Source organism: Chlorocebus sabaeus, chromosome 20, assembly GCF_047675955.1.
Source record: "Chlorocebus sabaeus isolate Y175 chromosome 20, mChlSab1.0.hap1, whole genome shotgun sequence".
Classification (NCBI taxonomy): domain Eukaryota; kingdom Metazoa; phylum Chordata; class Mammalia; order Primates; family Cercopithecidae; genus Chlorocebus; species Chlorocebus sabaeus.
In genome coordinates this window covers 115,027,150-115,049,337 of record NC_132923.1, presented here as the reverse complement: position 1 = coordinate 115,049,337, position 22,188 = coordinate 115,027,150, and the positions used below count along the sequence as shown (strand labels likewise).

General features: G+C 47.2%; 1 long non-coding RNA gene across 1 annotated transcript; it reads left to right on the top strand.

The window, feature by feature from the left end:
- Nucleotides 1-8,332: 8,332 nt before the first annotated feature.
- LOC103225425 (uncharacterized) lies at nt 8,333-14,069 on the top strand. The gene is made up of 2 exons (XR_494468.3): nt 8,333-8,582; nt 13,180-14,069. It is a non-coding gene; the product is annotated as an uncharacterized lncRNA (long non-coding RNA).
- Nucleotides 14,070-22,188: the final 8,119 nt, after the last annotated feature.

Here is a 22,188-nt window from a genome sequence, read left to right as displayed (position 1 = left end):
ACATTTTTTTTTTTTAGTAGAGACAGGGTTTTGCCATGTTGGCCAGACTGGTCTCGAACTCCTGACCTCAAGTGATCTGCCTACTTCAGCCTCCCAAAGTGCTGAGATTACAGGCATGAGCCACCCCGCCTGGTCTTAATGTGTTTTTGAGATCTATCCATGCTGTTTTATATATCTCTAGTTCATTGCCGCTGTTTGTAGCATATCTCATTGCCTAAATTTTTATTATTCTTTATTCCTTGCACATGGATATTTAAAGCAGAGCTATTTTTTTTTGTGATTGCAAACAGTGCTTCAATGGATGTCCTTGGACATGTCTCCTGGTGCACATGTGGGAGAGTTTCCCTAGGGTATATTCCAAGAAATGGACGTGCTGTGCTGACTGGGAGGACATGCTCATTTTCAACTTTACCAATTGCCAAATTGCTCTCCAAAGTGATTGTATCAACAATACTCCTTCAAATGCTCTCTTTTTTTTTCTTTTCCCGTCCACTGCCCCCACACATTACAAACTGGCCCCATTTTTCTCCTAAACCACTTCTGGCATCTCAGCCCTCTACAACTCTCTTCCAACCTTTACCCTCCAGCTCTTTTTGTTTGTTTGTTTGTTTGTTTGTCTGTTTGTTTTTTGAGATGGAGTCTTACTCTGTCTCCTAGGCTAGAGTGCAGTGGTGTGATCACGGCTCACTGCATCCTCCGCCTCCTGGGTTCAAGTGATTCTCCTGCCTCAGCTTCCTGAGTAGCTGGGATTACAGGAGCACGCCACTGTGCCTGGCTAATTTTTTTGTATTTTTAGTAGAGACGGGATTTCATCATATTAGCCAGGCTGGTCTTGAACTCCTGACCTCAGGTGATCTGCCTGCACACTCCAGCTCTTGCAAAGCCTGAGAACTGGTATGGCAAGGACAGAGTGAGAGCAGGGAAGAAATAGAGTCAAGCTGAGCAGAGACTTCTGCATCATGGGGGTGCTGGGAGGTGGGGAGGAAGTTCTGAAACCACACACATTAATCATTGTTATTGAGTCAGACAGTGCCTGGTGACATGTAACTGTCAGGTGTTGCCAAGGCACAGTAGGGTTGCAAAGGCTGAGTGTCCACTTCCTCCCAATAAGTCAGGAAGAACCCTTGGATAATTCTCCAAAATAGTTTCAGAGTAAAGGGCAGTGGGATATGTGTAATTCCATAATGTGGCTGGCCATCGGGCCCCCAAGGGACCTCTACTCATCCTCAGAGGGAGGCTGGGAGCTGTGATGACCCAGTTCTCTCCACACATGGGCAGCAGAGAGTCAGGGAATCTTGCCTAAAACTGCCAACAGTTCAATTTTCCTTTGTTCAAATCTCCAAGTCTTAACAATTCAAGTCTTTTAAAACCCATATAGTCAATAACTTAATTCTTTAAATAATGATTAGAATGTCAAGGCCAATAATTTTTTGCTTTTGATTTCTAAATCACGAAAAGCCAGCAATCCATTTTTCAAGAAGGCACAATGTCAATGCTTCAATTCCCTTTTTTTTTTGAGATGGAGTCTCACTCTGTCACCCAGGCTGGAGTGCAGTGGTGCAATCTCGGTTCACTGCAACCTCCACCTCCCGGGTTCAAGTGATTCTCCTGCCTCAGCTTCCTGAGTAGCTGGGATTACAGGTGCCTGCCACCACGCCTGGCTAATTTTTGTGTTTTTAGTAGAGATGGGGTTTCACCATGTTGGCCAGGCTGGTCTCAAATGCCTGACCTCGTGATCTGCCTGCCTCGGCCTCCCAAAGTGTTGGGATTACAGGCGTGAGCCACTGTGCCCTGCCTTCAATTTCCTCTTTAAAAATGAAAGAGGCTGGGCATTGGGGTTCACACCTGTAATCCCAGTACTTTGGGAGGCTGAGGCAGAAGGATCACTTGAGCTCAGGAGTTTGAGACCATCCTGGGCAACACAGCAAGAACCCATCTTCACTAAAAATTGAAAAATTAGGTGGGTATGGTGGCACATGCCTGTGGTCCAAGCTACTTGGGAGGCTGAGGTGGGAGAATGGCTTGAGCCTGGAAGGCAGAGGTTGCAGTGAGTCTAGATCACTCCACTGCACTCCAGCCTGGGTGACAGAGCCATACTTTGTCCCCGCCCCACTCCCAAGAAAGAAAAAGGATCAAAGCTGGGCGTGGTGGTGAGGACCTATAGTTCCAGCTACTCAGGGGGCTGAAGTGGGAGGATTTCTGGATCCCAGGAATTCAAGTACAGCCCACAGAGCAAGACCCTGCCTCTTTAAAGAAAGAGAAAAGCTGGGGCGGGGGCTCACTGTGGGAGGCCGAGGTGGGCGGATCACGAGGTCAGGAGATGGAAACCATCCTGGCTAACACGGTGAAACCCCGTCTCTACTAAAAATTTAAAAAACTAGCGAAGCGTGGTGGCGGGCGCCGGTAGTCCCAGCTACTTGGGAGGCTGAGGCAGGAGAATGGCATGAACTCGGGAGGCGGAGCTTGCAGTGAGCCGAGATCGTGCCACTGCACTCCAGCCTGGGCGACAAACCGAGACTCCGCCTCAAAAAAAAAGAGAAAGAGGAAAAAAAGGGATCAATTGCAATTCTTGCTTTTTAATTACATACCAACAATTTCATTCTCCCTTTAAAATCATTAAAACGTCAATAATTACATATCAACAATTTCATTCTCATTTTAAAATTATTAAAACGTCAATAATTTATTATTTTAATCTTAAAAGAGTCAGCAATACCATTTTATTTTCCTTTTTCAGAATGTCACTAATGGCCACATTTTAGAAATTTCCACTTTGGGAAATAGATTTTTCAAAAATCACTCACATTCCCACTTACCTTACATAGTGGACCTCATTTCCATGATTCCTTCCACTTCGTTTTCTTTGCATTTAGAAAACCCATCAGCAGTTAGATTCAATGGATGTGGCCCAAGCACCTACTGGTATCCTATGTTGGGTGTAGGGCAGAAGCAGATGACCCTAATTCAGCCAAGCCCACAGTCCAACTAGGAAGCTGCGTCCCTCTGTGTGGGGATCATGACTCGGTTTGGTAGTTTTATAATGGAGGCCAGGCTGATGTGGGGCCCAGGGAGCTGGGGTCACACTGGGATGGAAAGATTGGCACTCTTGAGGCCCTTCACATTCAGATGATTGAGGCACGAAGGAATTCCTATCAAATGTGAATCTGCGCCAGGTACAGAGGCTTGCGCCTATAATCCTAGCAATTTGGGAGGCCGAGGCAGGTGGATCACTTGAGGTCAGGAGTTCGAGACCAGCCTGGCCAACAGGGTGAAACCCTGTCTCTACTAAAAATATAAAAATTATCTGGGTGTAGTGGCACGCACCTGTAGTCTCAGCTACTCAGGAGACTGAGGCAGGAGAATCACTTGAACCCGGGAGGTGGAGGTTGCAGTGTGCCGAGATCATGCCACTGCACTCTAGCCTGGGACACAGAACAAGACTCTGTGTCAAAAAAAAAAAAAAAAAAAAAAGTGAATCTGTCAAACTTTCTTTTGTTAATTAACATCAAAGACATAGTGCTATCCCAGTATTTTGGGAGGCTAACTTAGCTGGGCATGGTGGTGGGTGCCTAAAATCCTAGCTGCTCTGGAGGCTGAGGCAGGAGAATTGCTTGAACCAGGCAGGTGGAGGTTGCAGTGAGCCAAGATGGTGCCACTGCACTCCAACCTGGGCAACAAGAGTGAAACTCTGTCTCAAAGGAAAAAAAAAAAAAAAAAAGACAGTGCTGAGAAATCTCGTTCTCTGTCTGGCCAACATGGTGAAACCCCATCTCTACTAAAATATAAAAATTTGCTGGGCGTGGTGGGCGCCTGTAATCCCAGCTACTCGGGAGGCTGAGGCAGGATAGTTGCTTGAACCCAGGAGGCGGAGGTTGCAGTGAGCCGAGATTGCACCATTGCACTCCAGCCTGGGTGACAAGAGTGAAACTCCACCTAAAAAAAAAAAAAAAAAGAAAAAGAAAAAAGAAATCTCGTTCTCTAAAATCAGAGACTGTCAGAAACTTCGCTGTTTGAAATCACATCAGTGAGAGCAGAACATCCCACGCTGCTTTAGTGGGTCAGAAGAGCCAGGTTTGATACAGAGACACAGCCTGGATTTTCTACCCAGATGCAGAGCTTCAGATAAAGGGTTTTTGGATACAATAGTCTATATTTGTCTTACCTTTGTGGTGTCCAAGGAAACAAGACTCTGAATCTGATTCTCAGCCCACGCCAGATGTTAACCCCTTTACACATTGCCAGCTTTGCTTTAGGCCTATCAACATGGCTTCATTTCAATTTCACCTGAACTCCAGCCTCCCCCAAATCCTATGATAATCCCATTTCTTCCTTTGATGAGACCCTCCACAGTTTCTCTGGTGTGTTGTCTCTCTTGCTACATCAAGCTAATAAGCCTAATTTTGTTAAACTACAACTATATCCCTAGTGGTTTTTATCAGATTGGATTTGTCATAAAATTCAAGCCTTCTCTTTTTTTTTATCTTTTGAGATGGAGTCTCACTCTGTTGCCCAGGGTGGAGTGCAGTGGTATGATCTTGGCTCACTGCAACCTCTGACTCCTGGGTTCAAGTGATTCTTCTGCTTCAGCCTCCCAAGTGGCTGGGGTCACAGGCATGCACCACCACACCCAGCTAATTTTGAACTCTTAGTAGAGATGGGGTTTCACCATATTGCTTAGGCTGATCTCGAACTTCTGACCTCAGGTGATCTACCCATCTCAGCCTTCCAAAGTACTGGGATTACAAGTGTGAGCCACCATGCCCAGACCATTGTTTTTTTTTTTTTTTAATTTTAAATTTTAAATTTTTGTTTTTTTTTAAGACTGAGTTTTGCTCTGTCCTCCCAGGCTGGAGTGCAGTGGCTCAATCACAGTTCACTGCAGCCTCAATCTCCTGGGCTAAAGCGATCCTCCCATTTCAGCCTACCAAGTAGCTGGGACCACAGATGTGCACCATCACACCAGGCTGATTTTTTAAAAATGTCTGTAGAGATGGGTCTCACTATGTTGCCTTGGTTGGTCTCAAACTCCTGGGCCCAAGGGATCCTCCTGCTTTAGCCTCCAAAAGTGTTGGGATTACAGGTGTGAGCCACCACACCCAGCTGCTCTGTTCCTTTACTCACTCATTGATTCATTCTTTCAGGGTTTGTCCAGCCTATGCTCAGCTTTTTTTGTTGTTGTTGTTTGTTTGTTTGAGATGGAGTTTCACTCTTGTTTCCCAGACTGGAGTGCAATGGCGTGGTCTCAGCTCACTGCAACCTCTGCCTCCTGGGTTCAAGCAATTCTCCTGCCTCAGCCTCCTGAGTAGCTGGGATTACAGGTGCCTGCCACCATGCCCAGCTAATTTTTGTATTTTTAGTAGAGACGGGGTTTCGCCATGTTGGCCAGGCTGGTCTCGAACTCCTGACCTCAGGTGATCCGCCTGCCTCAGCCTCCCAAAGTGCTGGGATCATAGGTGTGAGCCACTGCGCGTGGCCCCTATGCTCAGTTTTAAGTACTGGGGACATGGTGGTGACAGGGCAGACAAGGTCCTTGGCTTTGTGGACCCTGCCTCTAGTGGATGAGATAGATAATAAATAGGTAATCACAAAAGCAAAGTAGCAGGCCGGGCGCGGTGGCTCACGCCTGTAATCCCAACACTTTGGGAGGCCAAGACGGGTGGATCACAAGGTCAGGAGATCGAGACCTTCCTGGCTAACACGTTGAAACCCTATTTCTACTAAAAATACAAAAAATTAGCTGGGCGTGGCGGTGGGCGCCTGTAGTACCAGCTACTTGGGAGGCTGAGGCAGGAGAATGGCGTGAACCTGGGAGGTGGAGCTTGCAGTGAGCCGAGATCGCACCACTGCACTCCAGCCTGGGCGACAGAGCGAGACTCCGTCTCAAAAAAAAAAAAAAAAAGCAAAGTAACAGATTATAAAGGGATTGGAAGGGTGCCCAGGGTCGGGGGGATAGAGGAGGTGGGCAGAAAAGGAGACACTACAATTGAACTGGAACCCAGGTGAACAGATCTCAGGAAAGAGCACTGCAAGCAGAGATCAGCAAAAGAGGTGAAGATGAGGCTGGGTGCAGTGGCTCACGCCTGTAATTACAGCACTTTGGGAAGCCGAGGTGGGTGGATGGCTTGGGGTCAGGAGTTGGAGACCAGCCTGGCCAACATGGCAAAACCCTGTCTCTACTAAAAATACAAAAATTAGCTGGACATGGTGGTGCAAGCCTGTAATCTCAGCTACTCAGGAGGCTGAGGCAAGAGAGTCACTTCAACCCAAGAGGTGGAAGTTGCAGTGAGCCTAGATCATGCCACTGCATTCCACCCTGGGTGACAGAATGAGACTCTGTCTCCAAAAAAAAAAAAAAAAAAAAAAAAAAGGCCAGGTGTGGTGGCTCCTGCCTGTAATCCCAGCACTTTGGGAGGCCAAGGCGGGCGGATCACCTGAGGTCAGGAGTTTGAGACCAGCCTGGCCAATATGGCAAAATCCCGTCTCTACTAAAAGTACAAAAAATTAGACGGGCATGGTGGTGGGCGCCTGTAAACCCAGTTACTCCAGAGGCTGAGGCAGGAGAATCGCTTGAATCCGGGAGGTGGAGGTTGCAGTGAGCTGAGATCACACCACTGCACTCCAGCTTGGACAACAAGAGCGAAACTCTGTCTCCAAAAAAAAAAAAAAAAAAAAAAAGATGAGCTTGTCAGATTTGCAAAATAACCAGAAGGCCAGTATTCTTGGAGCAAACTGAGTGAGCGGGAGGGTGGGGAAAGATGAAGCACAAAGGCCGAATTTTACCTGGGATGATAATCTTACACAAGCCTAAATGTATATATTTTCCCATAAATTAATGTACCTATAAAGTTGGAGTTGCTCTGGGACTCAAGTGGCATCCTTCTCCCAACCCCTGCTGTTTTCTGAAGGATTCCTAAGGAACCTTAGAGGTTGGGAGAAAGAGCTGGAAGTCCTTAATCTAGTCCAACCCTCTTATTTTACAGTTAGGGAAACCTAAGCTGAGAGAGGAGGTGGAAACCTGGTTGTAGGAGTGAGTGGGGAAGGGTTCACGGTCATTCTGGTAGGTAGGAGTAGGGCCAGAGCAAGGAGTCCTGGTTTGTGAACCACCAGCCCGCCGTCTAGGAGTTTACAGACCAGCAGTGGCAGTGTAGACAAAGGGCATATCTTCCTTTCCCCAAGGACATTGGCTCTGGAGCAATAACCCAGCAATGGGGGCTTTGGGGTGTCCCTCTTAATTCCGTAGCTCAGCCCATTCGGATATGCCAGCTGGAAAGAAAGAGGGATAAGACAACAGAGTACCTCTCTCTAACAGCTCAATCCCTCCACCGCAGGGTTAAGATCGAGGCTGCAGTGGTTAGCATCTCTGCTTCCTCTAGCCGGCTATGTCATTGAACCTGTGTGATCAGATGCAAACTAGATCAGTATGACTTCAAAGCTTCAGTTCTTTTTCTTTTTTCTCTCTTTTTTTTTTAGATGGAGTCTCGATCCCTCGCCCGGGCTGGAGCACAGTGGCGCAATCTCGGCTCACTGCAACCTCCACCTCCCCGGTTCAAGCAATTCTTCTGTCTGTCTCCCGAGTAGCTGGGACTACAGACGCCTGCCAGCACGCCCGGCTACTTTTTGTATTTTTAGTAAAGACTGGGTTTCACCTTGTTGGTCAGGCTGGTCTCGAACTCCTGACCTCAGGTGATCCACCCTCCTCTGCCTCCCAAAGTGCTGGGATTACAGGCGTGAGCCACTGCGCACGGCTAAAGCTTCAATCTTTTGTTTTGTTTTGTTTTTTGTTTTTGAGACAGAGTCTCGCTCTGCCGCCCAGGCTGGAGTGCAGTGGCGCGATCTCGGCTCACTGTAAAGCTTCAGTTCTTAACCATCAGGCGACAGTGCGTAGTCTGGTAGCAACTGGAAAAGTCCTGCTGAGATTTAGCCTCCCATACACACAGAGTCCCACCCCGGACAGGCTGTATTAACCTCCAACGGCCACATGCCCACTGCTGTTTGCGTACACTGAGGCAGGACCTATAGACTCTATCCACTGACTCATCTGGAATGATTCCGCGGGGCGCCCATGCAAGAACCACTGTCTCCAAACAGCAGCCAGCCACTTCTTTCTCTTGGTTTCCTTCCTTTGAGTGGTGCAAAGGCCCAAGGGTGTAACCTCAGAATGGGGCCCTGACTCAGCTGTGGGCGAGCTCCTAGAGTATCTTAATTTCTGCTTCATTTCTTTCCATTTTGCAGTTGGGCAAACTGCGGCTCAAAAGGACAAAGAACGTCTCCGGAGCAAAAAAGCTGCTTAGAATGTAGCCAAAACTCCACACGGTAAGGACTGAGGACTGTCAATAGACCACCAGGAGTTAAAATCATGAAGCTGCGGAGCACCCCGGAGGCTAGAGAGACCCGGCCCCGCTTCCAACCTATGCTCCTCCTTTTAACTTCCGGGCGGGGGACGATTTCCGGTTCCCGCGCGGCGCTCCAAAGCTCGGGGAGTGGTGGTCTCCTTTTCCCGGAGTTAGTTGTGGGAGTTAGGGTCTTATTCTGATCTTCCCTCGTACCCCGCTCCCCCGTCCTCCGAGGTGGCACTTGCGCAGGTGAACGTTCCCTCTGTCCCCTTCCTTCTCCTTCCTACCCCGCGCACGCTCGCTCGCGGCCACAGTGGCTGCCTGCCCCAGGAGCTGGGAGTCCCTGCCTGTGGGGTAGAAAAATGATTGAAATGTGGGACCTGCGGGCCCCTCGGGCTGACTTGGACCTCACCTCAGCTCTGGAGGTGGACCTCGTCCTGGGGCCCTAGAAGCCCATTTCCGGACCCGGGCTAGGCCTTCGGAGCCCCGGCCGCGTAGTGGGAGGAGTCGGGCTCAGCTCCCCCTACCACAGCCGGGATTATTTTTATCGGTTGAATCATCGCACTCCCTTTTATCCTTGTGGCCTTGGGCAAGTCCCCTCCCTCCGAGCTTCACTTTGCTTATCTGTGAATGGAAATAACAGTGTCTACCCCGTGGGCTATCGGGAGAATCAGTTGTGAGGGAATGCAGTGTGGGGTGTCTGGCCGGCGAATTCCACAAATGGTAGTAGCAGTTGATGTCAGTGGAGGCTCCTGGGGCAGTAATTTATCAGGAATTTAACCTGAACTAAGGATCATACGGAGGAGGATCTATGTGTAACGTTCGGCGCAATGTCAGGAAATAAGGGCGCAGTACACTGGAGTTATTTTATCTTTTTTTGAGCCGGAGTCTCGCTCTGTCGCCCAGGCCAGAGTGCAGTGGCGCGATGTCGTCTCACTGCAACTTCCTCTGCCACATGGGTTCAAGCGATTCTCCTGCCTCAGCCTCCCGAGTAACTGGGATTACAGTTGCTCTTCACCACGCCTGGCTAATTTTTTCCATTTTTAGTAGAGTCGGTTTCACCATGTTGGCCAGGCTGGTCTTGAACTCCTGGCCTCAAGTGACCCACCCGCCTCGGGCTTCCAAAGTGCTGGAATTACAGGCATGAACCACTGCACCTGGCTTGGAGTTATTTTTTCTCACTGGGTTTTTGAGAAAAGAAAATGAGTTTTTAACTGGTGAGGATAAGTGTGTTTGGCAAGTCCTCTTCTGAAGCTGATAGGATTTATAAGCCGGGTAAATGGTGGTGCTGGTTCATCCTTGAGAGCTAGCTTTAAGAATTGGCCCACTGACTGCCAGGCGTGGTGACTCACGCTTGTAATCCCAGCACTTTGGGAGGCCGAGGCCGGTGGATCACCGGAAGTCAGGGGTTCGAGACCATCCTGGCCAACATGGTGAAACCCCATCTCTTCTAAAAACATAAAGATTAGCCTGGTGTGGTGACGGGCTCCTGTAATCCCAGCTACTTGGGAGGCTGAGGCAGAGAATTGGTTGAACCCAGAAGGCGGAAAGGTTGCAGTGAACCGAGACCGTGCCACTGCACTCCAGCCTGGGCCACAGAGCAAGATACTGTCTCAACAAAAATAAAAATAAAAAAGGCCCACTGACAGACTGTTCCTAGAAACCTGAGTTGTAAAGACGTTTGGTGCTAGGAGCTAGAAGAAGTGATAAAAGGGTGTTTTCCTAAGTGGGTTAGGGGTTTTCACTCAGAAAGGTTTTTGGGCAGGAGGGGAAAACCTAAAAAGTTTTCTTCCTCTTGAGTTGTTATAAAAGTAATACATGTGTGTAGTTAGAAACCAATACAGAAAGATATAAAATGAAAAGTGTTCCCCCTTCTACTGTATCTGCCCTTCAGAAGTAAATACAATTGATTTCTTTGATAACCTTCCATGTATTATTTGGATATATCAGGTTTTATTTGCTTGTATGTATGTTTAATTTCCTCAGATGGGGGGGTCATACTACACATCGATCAGGACCTTAGTCATGTTGTAATATTGACAGCTTTAATTGCCAGTACTCATAAAGCCTGCTTCATTTTTTACATGGCGGCGCCACTGAATGGTTGACTGTACGTCAGTCGTTTCCCTGTTGATGGTCACTTAGGTTATTCCCAAGATTTTGCTTTCCCACGGTGTTTCACCTATAACCTTTCTTGTATGAAATATTTTAGTCCCAAGTCACCCCTAAGTGATTCTACTTTTCCCTACTCACCACCCTAGGTTAGTAACAGCTTACTTTGGGGGATGAGCACACCCTATTAACTGAACAAAAACCAAGATAATATGAGAAGAATTGGTGTACTCCCAAGAATATCCAAGCTGCTGGGTCCAGAATCAATTAAAGTCTCCTAAGAAATGGGTCAGGGAACCTTTAGAGAAGGGTGACTAGGTGCTGGGTGCATGGCAGCTAGTCAGCGTTAGTGATTGCTGGCTTCTAGGCAATTGTTGCCCAGGAAACAGATTTGAGAGATTCTCTGAGGTGGGCGGGATTTTAAATGTCAACTCTCCTGCTATGTATTATATGTCAGGAAAGGATTAGTTCTTTGAGGGAACAGAGTATTAAAGGAAATGATGGGCCGGGCACGGTGGCTCACGCCTGTAATCCCAGCACTTTGGGAGGCCGAGGCAGGCGGATCACGAGGTCAGGAGATCGAGACCATCCTGGCTAACATGTTGAAACCTCGTTTCTACTGAAAATACAGAAAAAATTAGCCGGGCGTGGTGGCACGCGTCTGTAGTCCCAGTTAGGAGGCTGAGGCAGGAGAATTCCTTGAACCTGGGAGTCAAGTTGCAGTGAGCCAAGATCGTGCCACTGCACTCCAGCCTGGGCAACAGAGCAAGACTCTGTCTCAAAAAAAAACAACAAAAAAAAGATAACCCTTGAAAAGTGACTGCATCATGGGGCTGTACCCTAATGTGAGAATTAATTTAGTCATTTCTATTATTTGAACTGTCTCTTATTTTAAAGTTAATTAACATAGGATGTGTTTTCCTGTAAATAACTCCTTTTTTGAACTGGGGCCCTAGCCCAAATGAAGCAAAGGCTTTTTTTTCTGGCATTTTACAGGTATTTAATTTGGCCACCCCCTCCCCCTGCTTACTGTAGCTGGTTTGATAATCCTGGAGCGCTCAAATATCCAAAGGGTTGGAATTGTACTCTATTAGCATTTTGACAAGTCCCATACACTGATCAGAGGTGCTTCATTCTTGATCTTAACCTGGGTTCTTTTTTTTGCGGGGGGGTGGGGGGGGCGGTAAGGACTCTGTTGCATAGGCTGGAGCACAGTGGCGTGATCATGGCTCACTGCAGCCTCTACCTCCCAGGCTCAGGTGGTTCTCCCACCTCAGCCTCCCTAGTAGCTGGGACTACAGGCTTGTGCCACCACACCCAGATAATTTTTTTGTTTTTGTATTTTTTGTAGAGACAAGGTTTTGTCATGTTACCCAGGCTGGTCTCGAATTCCTGGGCTCAAGTGATCCACCTTTTTTTTTTTTTTTTTCCTCCCCCGAGGTGGAGTTTTGCTCTTGTTGTCCAGGCTGGAGTGCAGTGGCACGATCTCGGTTCACAGTAACCTCCGCCTCCTGAGTTGAAGCGATTCTCCTGCCTCAGCCTCCCAAGTAGCTGGGATTACAGGGCATGCACCACCATGCTCGGCTAATTTTTGTAATTTTAGTAGAGACAGGGTTTCTCCATGTTGGTCAGGCTGGTCTTGAACTCCTGACCTCAGGTGATCCACCCACCTTAGCCTCCCAAAGTGCTGGGATTATGGGTGTGAGCTACCTCGCCTGGCTTTCTTTTTCTTTTTCTTTCTTTCTTTCTTTTTTTTTTTTTTTAAAGAGATCTCGCTATGTTGCTCAGGCTGGAGTGCAGTGGCTATTCACAGGTGCAATCATACATAGTACACTGCTCCTTTGAAGTACTTTTTAATGTTTGCTATTCTTTAATCATGATGAAAGAGATAGACTAGGGAGGTAGAAAGTCAGTAGATTAGATATTAATGAACTGACCTTATTCTCCTCTTTTGGCACCTCTTCATAAATTGCTTTGTAGACATAGCAAATGGTATATAAAATGGTTGGAAGGGCCGGGCGTGGTGGCTCACGCCTGTAATCCCAGCACTTTGGGAGTCCGAGGCAGGCGGATCACGAGGTCAGGAGTTTGAGACCAGCCTGACCAACCTGTTGAAAGCCTCTCTCTACTAAAAATACAAAATTTAGCCAGGCGTGGTGGCACGTGCCCGTAATCCCAGCCACTCAGGAGGTTGACGCAGGAGAATTGCTTGAACCTGGGAGGTGGAGGTTGCAGTAAGCCGAGATCGTGCCATTGCACTCCAGCCTGAATGACAGGGCAAGACACTGTCTGCAAAAAAGAAAAAAAAACAAAATGGTTGGAAGAAGCAAACACCCATGATTGTAAGCCGTCTCTCAAGCAAATCATGTGCATATGCAATTCTTGTTTCAACATAATGTAAAATACTTCATAGTGAGGGGCAAAATGAATGCACGATTCTCTAGCAAGGCCAGTATTCTTCAGTCGGCTTTGAGAACCTACATTTCTTATTTTGTTAAACCACTGTCATGTTTTCTCAATTGTGTTAATTGATCTACCAAGAAGAAGACAAAAATAGAGTTTCTAGTAGCTTTATTAAGAAACCCTGTTAAGATTGGAAGGCTGATGGAACCTGGGTCTGGACCAGATCCATGAGATCCGAGTGGTTTAACAGCTGTTGTGGTCTGTTTTTGCTGATTCTTACTTTTCTCTTTGTGCCTAGAAGTCTGAAACGTTTTTTTTCTTGGTGTTCCAGAATGGAGACTGAAGTGTACCCAGAGACACAAAGAAATGCAGACGCCCAGAATGATCAAATGAGATCACTACCCAGTGAAACGATGGGCCGAGGAGCCAGAAGTTGTCCTACTACCTGCTTTCCAGGTCCAGATTCCACGGGAGCCTTCTGGGCTCCCACCAGAGAGCCTCAGTGAAGACTCTGTTGAAGACTTTTAAGACCATGCTAGAAAGCCTCCAGAGGTTCAGGAAGTTTGGCGGCTGTGAGGATGCAGCTGGCCCCAGGGATGTCCTCAGGCATCTCCGGGACCTTTCTGGTCGGTGTTTGAGACCTGATATTCACATAAAGAAGCAGATTGTGGGAATGCTGGTGCAGGAGCAATTCCAGGCTGTCCTGCCGGAGGAGCTCAGAGCTGAAGCACAGAGATGTCAGCCTGAAATCAGAATCACTGGCTAAGTCTTGCTGCTTGCTTCTTGCTCAGCCTACATATGAGACGTCAACCTAAGCGTTCTCTTGGATGCAAGATTCAACTCACCTGTGGGAAATCTGAACTTCCACTTTCTTTGAGCTTGTCTTTGACTGGTTGTAATAAGAATCCATCAAAACCCATGTTTGGATCTCTTTTTGGCTGAGGCAGCTTTATTTCCTATGGAGTTTCTCTGTCCTTGTTAGGACAATCAGCCTGCTGCTTTGGGCTTTTCCAAGAGCCTATTTTTCATCTGCTAGATGCCTCTTTTTTTGCACTTTGTGACATGCTTTAATATATTTTTTTTATGTATCCAAAGAGGCAATCAGCTTTAACTTTCAGAATTCGTGAATCTTGGTTTGGTGGCATGAATGAAAGCTTATGTAACCCCACCAGTAACTTATTTGGGGTGCCCTTGAAATATTAAAGTTTGGTCCTCAATAAATATGTCCTGTGGTGATTAATCAGTTAGCGCTTAGTAGTCAGCAATTGGAGACAGGTGAGATAATTATCAGGCGTAGATGAGAGCTAGCGATAAGAACTATGGCTGTGGTGGTGGTTGTGCTGGGAAATAGGAACAGTCCTGGCCTTTGTTTTCAAAGTCAAGATTTAGATTGGACAGAACTGAGAAAGGGGTCAAACAGGGTCATAAGAGGTGAGTAACCTGTACACAGAGCTGTTTGATTGGCTGTTTCACCACGTCCATCACCTTTGTCCTACAGCTTGCCTTTCTGCAAGAAAACTTACCGTAAAGCTCCCTGACACTACTGTGTTTTGCTTTTTCCGCAACAGAGGTCATCATTGTTTTCCTGTGTGTGGAGACCTGTTCTGTGACTGACAGCTGAGATAGAGCAGTAGCTGTGTCTGTGACAGGGAGGGTAAACAGCAGCTGCCTCCCCAGCACAACCGAGTTCAGAGGAAACTGTCTGCCTCTGTGGCCTGGCTCTGGGACTTGTAACTCTGTTCATCTTCTAGCAAACTTGGTGCCACTTCAGAAACAGCTTTTGGTGTAGGGAGTGGTCAGCTGCATGCTGGAACTCTTGTTGATTCTGCTGGGGTTTGTTGAGTACTTCCTGTGCCTCTGCGACTGCTACAGAATGGAAATGTAAAACCCACTTTTAAGGAAGTGTATCATTTTTGAAGAGAGGAAAAAGTATTAAAAATACATTGTTAGAAGTGTTGGAGTCAAACTAGCCTTGCTTTTGGTATCTCGTTTTGAAACAGCACCAAGATAAAAGATTTTGTTTTTAAAAAAATTACAGGGCTGGGTGGGGTGGCTCAAGCCTGTAATCCCAGCACTTTGGGAGGCCGAGACGGGCGGATCACGAGGTCAGGAGATCGAGACCATCCTGGCTAACACGGTGAAACCCCGTCTCTACTAAAAAACACAAAAAACTAGCCAGGCGAGGTGGCGGGCGTCTGTAGTCTCAGCTACTTGGGAAGCTGAGGCAGGAGAATGGCGTGAACCCGGGAGGCGGAGCTTGCAGTGAGCTGAGATCCGGCCACTGCACTCCAGCCTGGGCGACAGAGGGAGACTCTGTCTCAAAAAAAAAAAAAAATTACAGGCTGGATGCGGTGGCTCATGCCTGTAATCCCAGCACTTTGGGAGGCCGAGGCGGGCGGATCACGAGGTCAGGAGATGGAGACCATCCTGGCTAACGTGATGAAACTCCGCCTCTACTAAAATTACAAAACAAATTAGCCCTACTCAGGAGGCTGAGGCAGGAGAATGGCGTGAACCCAGGAGGCGGAGCTTGCAGTGAGCTGAGAACGTACCACAGCATTCTAGCCTGGGCGACAGAGTGAGACTGTCTCAAAAAAAAAAAAATTACAAGCAGAGGAAAGAGGACAGTCAAGGTGTAGAAGTGACATTTTAATGAAATTTTGAAAGAGAAGTATCAGCTCATTACAAGCTCTGCCTCCCAGGTTCATGCCATTCTCCTGCCTCAGCCTCCTGAGTAGCTCACAGGTGCCCACCACCATGCCCGGCTAATTTTTTGTATTTTTAGTAGAGACGGGGTTTCACAGTGTTAGCCAGGAAGGTCTCGATCTCCTGACCTCGTGATCCACCCGCCTCGACCTCCCAAAGTGCTGGGATTACAGCTATGAGCCACCGTGCCTGGCCTAATTTTTGTATTTTTAGTAGAGATGGGATTTCACTATATTGGCCAGGCTAGTCTCGAACTCCTGACCTTGTGATCCACCTGCTTTGGTCTCCCAAAGTACTGGAATTACAGGCGTGAACTACCGTGCCTGGCCCTTCTTTTGCTTTTTAAAAATCTCTATTTTACAATGTAAAATAACTATTTCTTAGATTCATTTGATACAGAAAAAGTGTGAAAAAAAATGGTTCATAATCTCACTGCACAGGTAATTTCTATTGACTTTTTTCTAGGAGCCTGGGTCTCTTAGCTGGGACTACAAGTGTGAGCCATCACACCTGTCCTGCAAGTATTTCTTTTAGCTTTAAAAAATGTCAGTAGAGGCCAGGCACGGTGGCTCATGCCTGTAATACCAGCACTTCGGGGGGCCAAGGCGGGCGGATCAAGAGGTCAGGAGATCGAGACCTTCCTGGCTAACACTGTGAAACCCCGTCTCTACTAAAAATACAAAAAAAATTAGCCAGGCGTGGTGGTGGGCGCCTGTAGTTCGAGCTACTCGGGAGGCTGAGGCAGGAGAATGGTGTGCATCTGGGAGGCGGAGCTTGCAGTGAGCTGAGATCACACCACTGCACTCCAGCCTGGATGACAGAGTGACTCTGTCTCAAAACAAAACAAAATGTCAGTAGAGGCCATGCCTGTAATCCCAGCAATTTGGGAGGCCAGGATGGGATAATCACTTGAGGCCAGGAGTGCAAGACCGGCCTGGGCAACATAGCAAGACCTGTCTCTACAAAAAAAATTTAAAAATTAGCCAGGTGTGGTGGTGTATGCCTGTAGTTCCCAGCTTCTCAGGAGGCTGAGGCGGGAGGATCCTTTGAGCCCAGGAGGTCAAGGCTGCAGTGAGTTGCGATTGTGCCATTGCACTCCAACTCAGGTGGCTGAGTGAGACTCTGTCTCAAAAACAGAATATACATACATAGATTTACATGTTTATATATAAATTGAAATATTTATATATTTTATATAAATTTGTATATTTATATGTGATATATATAAAAATATATATTTGCATATGGATAGAAAAGCCCAGGAGAATAGAAGGGTATAAAAGGAAAACTTAAAGGCCCTCTTCTCATTATTAACAGTTTCTTATGTATCCTTCTAGAAAATACAAATTATATATATGTAAGCAGAAAAGAGATTATGTGAGCAGATACACATATATATTCCTTTAGAATTTACATAAACATATATTATGCATGTTTAGTACATATTTTTTCATTACTCAGTAAGTCTTAGAGGCCTTTTGCTATCAACATTCAGAGATTTACTTTATTGAAAAAATTGGTTGGATGTGGCGGCTCACGCCTGTAATCTCAGCACTTTGGGAGGCCAAGGCAGGCAGATCACTTGAGGCCAGGAGTTTGAGACCAGCCTGGCCAACAAGGTGAAATCCCATCTCCTGAAAATATAAAGATTAGCTGGGCGTGGTTTCGGATGCACGTAATCCCAGCCACTTGGGTGGCAGAGACCCAAGAATCCCTTGAACCTGGGAAGCAGAGGTTGCAGTGAGCTGAGATCACACCACTACACTCCAGCCTGGGCAACAAAGCAAGACTCTGTCTCAGAAAAAAAAAAAAAAAAAAAGGTAAAAAATTTTTTGGCAGCCGTTTGGCTGTACTTAGCCTTTTACTTTCCAGCAATAGGTGTAAGGTAGAGGATTTAGGTATGGACTCAAACCACTGAGGCACAAATGAGGTTTAGAAGTACGTGACAGAGCCAGGTCTCAACTTTCAAGTTCTGAAACCAGCATTGTGTCCCAACAACCCCGTGGTACAGTTCTTTGTTATGGAAGTGAATTTACAGATGAGATTCCTTGTGCCAAAGAAACCCAGTAAGTGGAGAAGCTACAGTTCATCTCTTGTTTCATCTGGCCCTAGCCACATGCCCTTGCCACAGGGTCACACTACCTGAATGTCAAAGAATAGAGCAGCTCTACTGTTTCAAGGGCTCTGTGAGGATTCGGGAATAGAGGAATCCCCCATTTCTATTGCCACACCTCTGAGATGGTGCCTGTGCTTTCTCTAAGCAGCTAGTCCGCACTACCCACAGTTACCACCTGTGTCTGTCATTGTTTCTTGAATCAATCTAGACCTCACTTCTAAAGAACCCTAAAAACTCTGTCCGTGAGTCTCGGGGGAAGGAGGAGGGCAATGTAGAAATACTTCCATATTGTATTTCTAAGATATCTATTTCTCCTTTGTGATTATTTTGACTGCAAGTTTTACAAGATAGTAATTTCATCTAGCTATTGAAAAGTGCTCCTGCGAGATGGCTGCTGGGAAAAAGCAGTGTTAGGACCACAAGGTAATACGAGATCCTTAGCAACTGGCTTGTGCCATGGAAAAACATGTCAGCTGTTGGGCAGCTACTCCCTGAGCAGTGAGTGGGTGCCAGGCCCTGGCTGCCAGAGAGGAGGCCAGCTCCAGCGGGTGTGGGGGCCATGAGGAGTTGACTGTGGTAGTGATGGTGGTGGCTGCAGAATTCAAATGCAGCTGGCCCTCCCAGGAGTGTCGTGTGGTCAGTTTCCCTAGACAGTTTAGTACAACACGCTTGACAATGACTTGACTCTTTCTCTAAGCATTCTCTTTCCACCCACTGCCACGCATGTATTAGACAATTGGACATTTTCCCTTGGCCTGGAATACCCTTCCCTGAATCTTTGCCAGCCTACTTGTATTTGTTCGTTTTCTTTTTTTGAGACAAGATCTCATTCGCGTTACCCAAGCTTGAGTGCAATGGCCTCGACTTCCCAGGTTCAGGTGATCCTCCCACCTCAGCCTCCCAAGTAGCTGGGATTACAGATGTGTGCCATCATGCCCAGCAAATTTTTTGTATTTTTCGTAGAGAAGGAGTTTCAGGCTGTTCTCAGGTTGGTCTGCCATGTTGCCCAGGCTGTTCTCAGACCCCTAGGCTCAAGTGATCTGCCTACCTCGGCCTCCCAAACTGTTCATTCTTTATGATGCAGATTGACACGGTCACCTTCATGAAGCCGCCTTTGATTTCTGCCTTGAACTAGCACTTGAAGCCCTCCTGTGAGCTCCTACAACACTTTAGTTTAGCTTTAGTTCTTGGTACTTGCTCATGCAGCAAACAGATGTTATGTGCGATGCCCCGTTCTAAGCATCACACTGCAGTGCAGCATCTAGTTTGTGTTCCCAGGCAGATTGTGAGCCCCATGAAGAGGGAGACTCTCTCTGTTCTTTGCATTGAACACAGGGCCTGCACCTGGGGGATCCTCAAGGAGCACTTTGACTTTTGTGGGAGACATGGTTGCTCCTTCTTTTTTGTTTTTGAGATGGAATCTCTCTCTGTCACCAAGCTGGAGTGCAATGGCACGATCTCGGCTCACCGCAACCTCTGTCTCCCAGGTTCAAGCGATTCTCCTGCATCAGCCTCCCAAGTAGCTGGGACTACAAGTACGTGCCACCATACCCAGCTAATTTTTAATTTTTGTATTTTTAGTAGAGATGGGGTTTCACCATATTGGCCAGGATGGTCTTGATCTCTTGACCTCGTGATCCACCCGCCTCTGCCCCTCAAAGTGCTGGGATTACAGGCGTGAGCTACTGCGCCCGGCCACGGTTGCTGCTTCTTAAGGTATTTCCTTTTAGCGAACGCAAATACCTACAGTTCATCAGTGACCCCTAGGTGCTATGTTGTGGAGGGAACAAGGAATGAGACTACTAATTCCTGTGGAAGGAGCAGGGATGGAGATAAGAACAAAACAAAACAAAAACTAAAACTACAAAGGGAAGGCTTCACTTCTCTGTTCTGCATCTGACCTTGCAGGAGATGAGGTTAGCTGCCCTTAGTTGGCTCTGCAAAGCTCAGGGGCCTCTTTGGGTGCCTAGCAACAACTTGACTACCCAGAATGGTGATTTTGAAGCTGGGTGTGGTCTCCTGGGCAGGAAGCCACCAACACCGCCAGAGCAGCCAGGGCCTCCCCTTCACTTCCTCTGAGCCAAAACTCCACCTCCAACTGGGGCCAATACTTATTGTTTTGAGCCCTGTCTTAGAAACGCAAATGGACGGTTTCTAGCCACAATAACTTCCACCACTTAGATGTGTGATGTCAGACAAGTCATGCCACCTTTCTGAGCTTCAGCTCCTATACTTGTCTTGGTCCTGGCTTATTCTCAGGCAGGGTTACCCTAGCACAGCACCCCAGGTCTGTAAATACTCAGTAAATGCTACTGTGTCTGAATCTGAATCTGCTTAATTAGGGGAAGATTCAGTGAGTGACCTTTCCTCAGCTATCCCTTGGATCTTGTTCTTTTGACCCTCTCTCTGCAGGTAGCTCCATCTTCTCATGTCAAATTTCTATACATCAAATCCTGTTCTTGGCCAGGCATGGTGATTCACACCTGTAATCCCAACAGTTTGGGAGGCCAAGGCAAGAGGATCGCTTGAGCCCAGGAGTTCGAGGCTAGCTTGGGCAACATAGCGAGATTCCGTTTCTACAAAAAATAATAAAACTAGGTAGGCATGGTGGTGCACACCTGTAGTCCCAGCTACTCAGCAGGGTGAGGTGGGCGGATTCGGTCAGCCCAGGAGGTCGAGGCTTCAGTGAGCCGAGATCGTGCCACTGCACTCCAGCCTGGGTGACAGAGTGAGACGCTGAGTCAAAAGAAAATAAACATAGAAAGGTTGGGCACAGTGGCTCACGCCTGTAATCCCAGCACTTTGGGAGGCCGAGGGGAGTGGATCACCTGAGGTAAGGAGTTTGAGAACAGCCTGGCCAACGTGATGAAACCCTGCCTTTATTAAAAATACAAAAATTAGCTGGGCATGTTGGCGCATGCCTGTAATCCCAACTTCCCTTGAACCCGGGAAGCAGAGATTGCAGTGAGCCCAGATCGCTCACTCGGGAGGCTGAGACAGGAGAATTGCTTGAACCTGGGAGACGGAGGTTGCAGTGAGTTGAGATTGCGCCACTGCACTCCAGCCTGGGTGACAGAATGAGACTCTGTCTCCAAAAAAATAAAAAATAGGCTGGGTACAGTGGCTTACGCCTGTAATCCCAGCACTTTGGGAGGCTGAGATGGTCAGATCATGAGGTCAGGAGTTCAAGACCAGCCTGGCCAACATGGTGAAACCCCATCTCTACTAAAAATACAAAAATTAGTTGGGCATGGTGGCGCGTGCCTGTAATCCCAGCTACTCAGGAGGCTAAGGCAGGAGGATTGCTTGACTGGGACCCAGAAGGCAGAGGTTGCAGTGAACTGAGATCGTGCCACTGCACTCCAGCCTGGGCTACAGAGCGAGACTCCAAATCAAAAAATAAAAAAATAGAAACATAACATAAGAATGTATAATAAATTTCACATATATATAAAACATGCATCCTATAAAGTGTACAAATCTTAATTGTATGGCTTAATGAATTTGTACAAAGTGGGCATACCCTTATTACCACCTTCCAGGTCAAAATGCAGAATATTACAAGCACCTCAGAAGCCTTCCTCATGCCCTCTCCCAATTGTTAACCTCCTGAAATATTATTGCCCTAGTGTTGTCTGTTTCTGAACCAAAGGGAGTCATTAGTGTCTGTCTGCTTGTGTTGAACACTATGTCTATGAGATCATCCATCCCCTGAGCATCCTGCTTTTCCATGCCTGTGTACCTGAACACGCCTGTTCATTCTGCCAGGACACAGCATGCTCTATCCTGGCCCGGCCAGTCTGGGCAGCTCCACCAGACACAAGATCAGACCTTGCTCCTTTGGGAAAACTTCCGTGATCAGCTCTGAGTTTGAATCCCAGCCCTTCCACCTACCAGCTGTATGAATTTGGACAAATATTACTAACCTCTCCATGCCTGACTTTTGCTGATAATTTATATATTTCAGAGCTGTTGTGAATTTTAAGTGAGATAATAACACACTAAATATTTAGAGCAGTGCCTGGAGTGTAGGAAGTGCTTAACAAATGTTAGCTAGAACTATTGTGAATACTCTGCTTTTCCAATTCCTCTACACCTTATATATACCCTGTCCTAGTGATTGTTTTAATTACTACTATTATTATTTTGTGATGGAGTCTCGCTCTGTCGCCCAGGCTGGAGTGCAGTGGCGCAATCTCTGCTCACTGCAACCTCTGCCTCCCAGGTTCAAGTGATTTTCCTGCCTCAGCCTCCTGAGTAGCTGGGACTACAGACGCATGCCACCACACCTGGCTAAATTTTTTTGTATTTTTAGTAGAAATGGGGTTTCACTATGTTGGCCAAGGTGGTCTCGAACCCCTTACCTCAGGTGATCTGCCTGCCTCAGCCTCCCAAAGTGCCGAGATCACAGGCATGAGCCAGCGCACCCACCCAGCCTCGTTTTAATTACTGTTTGTCCCACTGGGAGTCCTTAATTCCTTGAGTAGGGATTGTGTCTTATTGTATTTCTTTAACAGA